We start from the raw sequence: 6000 nt of genomic DNA, 5'->3' as shown, positions 1-6000 counted from the left end.
ATACTTGATAGATTTCGAACTATAAACATGGTGAACCATAACCCTAGATCTTTCTATTAATTGTTTTATTTCTTATTTCAATTAGAATATATATCTATCCCAATTTCGTGACATAGTTTAGTTTCTCCATACCTTGAAAGCTAGATTGAATAGCCATCTCTCTGTGGATTCGACCCTACTTACCCTACTACATGGTTAGTTGGTTTTGTTAGGAATTTATTTTTTACTGGTGTACGACAACCTATCAAGGCCATTGCTACTCCTACTATTGATGCCAAGGTGGTCCACAGACTATTCAATAAGACTATCTTTCCAAGATTTGGAGTGCCTAGAGCTATAATTAGTGACGGAGGATCTCACTTTCATGAGCGGAAGTTATACACCCTCCTCTAAAAGTATGGTGTCCACCATAGGACAGGTTTAGCCTAGCTACCATCCCCAAACTAGTGGCCAAGTTGCAGTTTCTAACCGTGAGATCAAGGCCATTCTAGAGAAGGTGGTGGTAAAGTCAAGGAAAGATTGGAGTGATAAGTTGGATGACACCCTTTGGGCATACAGAACTGCGTTTAAGACCCCAATAGGTACTACTCCATATATACTCGTGTACGGTAAAGCATGTCATCTTCTGGTGGAATTATAATACAAGGTATATTGGGCTTTTAAGGAGCTCAATTTGGATGCCAAATTAGTGGGAGAAAAGAGGTTACTTCAACTTAACCAACTCGATGAGTTTAAGTTGACGGCCTATGATAGTGCTCGTGTCTACAAGGAGAAGACAAAGAGATGGCACGACAAGATGATCCCTCCGAGAGAATTCAAAGAAGGTGATAAAGTGTTGTTGTTCAACTCTAGTCTTAAACTATTCCCAGGAAAGTTGAAGTCAAGGTGGTCGGGTCCTTTTACTGTCAAAAGGGCTAACAAATTTGGTTCTGTGGAGGTATTCGATGAACATGGTAACGAGTTCAAGGTTAATGGCCAAAGACTCAAGCTATATCATGAGGGGGCTACGATTGGTGCAGTTGAACTACTTCACCTAAGCGGTTCCGGTTCATTTTGAGCTTCAATGTGGTAAGAGGGTCGTGCGGGACCTAGATAAACAAGCGCTTTGCAGGAGGCAACCCGTATTTCTTGCTTTATAGACTAGCTTTTTCTTTATTTTATTTTTAATTTTTTTTAGAGAGGTGAGGAGAGTGCAATTTTACCTTCCATAAGTGTTTTCGTACAGGTATTAGATCATAAAGTAAGGAGTTTTCAAGAGAAAAAGTTTGAAAAAAAGAACCATCCGATTTAGGTACGGGCCCGATCGGAAGTGGCTCGCCCGATCAGGCGCGCACCTAGGGGTCAGATTTCGAGCAAAAAGTGCCCGATCGGGCAAGGAGTCCCGATCGGGTTTGCAATTTGGATTTTATCAGAGTGTTATTTCACCCGATCGGGCTAGGCTCGCCCGATCGGGCGCACAAGGAAGGAAGAAAATCAAGGGAAATTTCGCCCGATCGGGCGGATTTTTGGAGAAATCGAGTGACATAAAAAGAAATGTCGGGCGAGCAAAATGGCAAAATTTTTGCACGAGTTCGCGCCCGATCGGGTGCGCATGTCACAACTCAGAATCACATACCTTCGCCCGATCGGGCACACCTATTTCATAGGCCGACCATAAGTTTCTTTCTCCTCCTTTCTTTTCTTTTTCTTTCTTACTTCTTCTTCTTCATTCACACTTTCTCTCTCTAAAACCTCCATTTTAAACCTTCAAACTCACTTTCCTTTCAAGATCTCCTCAAATTCATCCATCAAAACTCAAAATTTTTTCACATATTCTTCATCCTTACACCTTCCTCTACATTCTCCACTAAATTTCTACCACTTTCTCTCAAGATTTCTCAAAACCCTTAGAGAGAGAAAGCTTCAAATCCTACCTTTTTCACTTAAAATGGTTTCAAAGAGATCAAGACAACAAAGAGGTGAAGGTTCGAGGCAATCAACAACAACAACCGATGGTCGACCTGGAGCTTTAAATACCGAGATGGGAAGAAGTTGTCATAACCGCAACCGAACAACGAGCTAGGATGCTCAACCTCATCCAGAGGCAGGTAATCTCTACTCGATTTGTACATCATCCTACTTTGTCTAGGCTAGGAATTGATAAACCGGTTGAGAAATTGTTTAAAGGTATAGGAATGAGTGGATTCTTTCAAATGCATTATGATACCTATGATTATTTGACTTTAGAATTTGTTTCTAGCTTCAATGTTAAACTATTGCTTTAATCACTCATGTCCAATTCCGATTGCTAAACAATGATGTGCGATTAACTTTAAAAGAATTTGGTAAATTGCTTGAGCTTAAATCGGATAAACCTATTGAATCCTCCCAAGACCACATTGACGTGGTCTATAAAAGACTCACCGGGGAGGGTTTACTTAACCTCCAACATGCCAAAGGGACGTGGATTCAACATCCCGTCCCAAAGTTTTGGCAAAGGTTCGCTGACCTCACAAGCTTTGGGAGGCATGAACCGGCAAACGTTAGGAGGGATGAACTTGAATTGTTGGCTTCCTATATGATCCCTAATGCTGAAAAATTGAACATGCCACATAGGATAGCCCAACATTTTCAAAGGGCGGCCAATGCAGTCGAGGGGGGTAGGTCTAGGGCACATATCTATTTTGAGGGGTTGTTGACCCATATAGCAGTGAAAGTGGAGGGTTCTACCCTCATGGACCTAGCATAGGAAAGTGGAGGGTTCTACCCTCATGGACCTAGCATACTTAGGGGGCCTTAACTGGGTGCAACCTCTGGGCGGTGAGACATGGTGGATAGTCCATCGGGAGTCGGGTTGAAGAGACCAAGCTTTTACGCTACCCAACCCCACCTTGACCAAATTTGAGAAGGGGAAGCCTTCCTACACTTTTGAGATAAACGGTCAAGGCGAGGTTTAAGAGCCTTACCTTTCACCACAACCCCACCATTCACCTCAATACCAACCACCTCCCCAACCCTACACCTATGGCATACCCACCTCCTCCGTCGATTATAATATCGACCCCCATGCCCCTTATGACTTTTCGGCTTTTCGGAGCCAACTAGCTAGACCGTATATAGAGAGGGCAAGGGAGAGTGGAGGGCATGGTGAAAAACCTAGACTCTAGGTTAGGCACCCTAGATAGGAGGGTAGGCCATGTTAAGAGGAACCTCGGGAGGGGTTTATACCCCATGTATGACAATTATGCACGCCGAGGGGCTATTCCTCCTGAGGCATTAGTTCCCTATTGGTTCCAATACCCCCAAGGAGGGTATTCGACTCCCGGAGCTTTTGGTATTTATGTGGACTAATCTTCAGTCCATGGTTATGGGGCCGATGCTCCTTTTGGGGGGATGGGGGGAAATGTAGACCCTAACTACTTTGCAGGTGGTTCAGGTTATGGTGGTGTTGGTACGAGCCAGGGTGGTGCCGACTCGAGCTATGGAGGAGGCCACCAAAGGATGGACGAGAATGATGACGAGGAGTAGCTTCTCCTAGCTACACTCCCAAGTCAATGAGGGCATTGCTTGATTTGGCTTTGGGGGAGATTACTTGTACATATGGTAACTCTTTCTCTCTTCTCTCTATTTATTGCTTTCTGGTATAGATTTTATTGCTTTCTAGTTTAGTTTTTATTGCTTTCCTTTATGAAAAAAATACAAAAAAATTCAAAAATATAAAAAATTCAATAATACGTTGCAATGAATTGTAATTCATGCTTCCCTATGTCCCATACTTGGAAAATATTGTCTTGATTCTTGGTATATGATAATGAGCTTTGTGAATTTGTCGATCATGATTTGAAGTTTAGTTGTTTGGATGCCTAAACATGCGTCAATTTGCCAACTATTTGTGAATATAGTGCTTAACTAGTTGATTTGGTTAGAAATTGTGTGATAGTTCTTGGTATGTCAAGGAATTTGAGTATTGGTTTGCAACTATTAGTAATGTTTGTATGGCTCAATATTATGCACATTGAGGAGGACGAAGGCATTTGTTCTATTAGGTAGCTTTTAGACGATATTAGATACATTTGTTCCCTTCTTGCTACCCATGTTGTTGCTTGTGCCCTTTTTATTGTTTATTTAGCCACATTACAAGCCTATATGAGCCCCATTGGTTACTAGTCCCAAGCTTGGCTTTGGGGAGCTATTAGTTGGTGAGGTGAGGGAGTTGTGGTGTGCACTCTATTTGCACAATGTGGGAATAAAAGAAGAGTAATTTTTATTTTGATATTATGATTGGAAAAATATTGATGTTTTGTGTTTCAAAGTTGAAAATTTCCAATGTGAGATAAAAAGAAAAAAAAAGAGCAAAGAAAAAAAAATTGTTTCAAATGTTCTATTTGAAGGTTGCTCAAGAAGAAGAAAAAAAAAATTCAAGTTAGAAAAAAAAAAAAAGAAAAGAAAAAATAAGTAGTTCAAAAATTGTTTCAATTCACTCTATTTCCTATATCATACTTTGTGAGTGAATATGTAAGTGTTGAGATTGTTGTTATGTATGGGATTGCTTGATGAGTTTTTGTGGAGTTAAGTTGTGATTGGAGATGTTTTGGTCATTACATGTTTTTGACCTTGGGTTTTGTTAGGATATGGCTCCCTTAAGCATGGCTTTTCTCTCACATTTTCTTAAATTTATCATACCCTTTACCTTAGCCTTACATTACAAGCTTTAAAGACCTTTCGACCTTTGTGCATAAGAGTTATATGAATGTGAAAGTGTTGTTTATCAATGCAAGTTATGATTTGACATATTTTGAGTCGACTAGTAGGTTGAGCGTACATTGTTTTAAACACACGAGAGTGTGAGTTGGGAGGGCATTTTTCACATATAAAGGGGTTGGTTGGAGAGCGATCGAGTACATCTTTTACTCGCCACATAAATGAGAGTTGAGTGTTTGAGCACTAGTCTTGAATTCTATATGCTCATGTGGTTTGCTCTACTTGACAATTATTGGGGAGGAAGAATGATTAGATGAATGAGATTGATTGACATTGAAGCATGTTCATTAGATTTTCCTTGAATCGTTTGTGCTTGACTTTGTTTACTTGGGATGAAGCATGTTTTATATGTTCATTGATGAGCTCTTTGCTTAGGGACAAGCAAAGGTTTGGCTTGGGGGAGTTTGATGTGTCCAATTTATATAGTGTTTTACCCCCGTCCCTTGGCCATAATTAGTAATGTTTTTGGCTCTTTAGAGCCACTTTTATTACTAATTGGTGTTTTCTAGTGTTTTTGTAGTTTTGCTTGAGTTTTGTAGGAAATTGCACATTTGGAGCGTTTTTCGGGTTTTTCATGAAGCAACTACGAGCATTAGGAGGACACGACCATCTTTGAAGCCCAGGACCGGTTAGAGCCGGTGATTAAGGGCTCGGTATGTGATACCGGGGCATTTGGACCAAGTATTCAAGACCCGAATAGGAAATCCGGATTGGGCCGAAGAATCAAGCCCCATCGAAGTCCAAGCCTCGAGGAAGAGACCGAGCCCGATCGAGCAAGCTTGCGCCCGATCGAGCGGGCGCGCTGAAGAGGGCACCAACAAGAAGGCGTGCCCCATCGGGTGAGCATTAGCTCGATCGGGCGCGGCTGCCCATGAAGACTTTGAAGAAAAAGGCGGGCCCGATCGGGCGGCCCTTCGCCCGATCGAGCGCGTGTTTTTGGAGCCGAGATTTTAATTTTCAATTAGGATTTGTTTTAGGGATGTTTAAGTACGATTTTTGTACGTAATTTTGATTATCTTCTCTTTTAGACTTTCTCACTCTACTTAGAATATTTTCTCTCTCTTAAATTCTCTCAACTTTGTTCTTAATTCCATTCCTTAATCCGGATTTCTTTTGGTAACAATTTCTTCTCTTTTAATTTCAGTTATTTTCTTTAATTCTTTCATCATGTCTTATTTTATTGTTTTGATTAGTTTAGATTTAATTATGTGTGAGTAGTTTTATTTATTGGGTTTATGGGGATCTAATAAATAATATATA

This window comes from Chenopodium quinoa, unplaced genomic scaffold, assembly GCF_001683475.1.
Source record: "Chenopodium quinoa cultivar QQ74 unplaced genomic scaffold, ASM168347v1, whole genome shotgun sequence".
Taxonomy (NCBI): domain Eukaryota; kingdom Viridiplantae; phylum Streptophyta; class Magnoliopsida; order Caryophyllales; family Amaranthaceae; genus Chenopodium; species Chenopodium quinoa.
The sequence above is the reverse complement of the archived record's forward strand: the minus strand, read 5'-3'. Positions refer to the sequence as shown.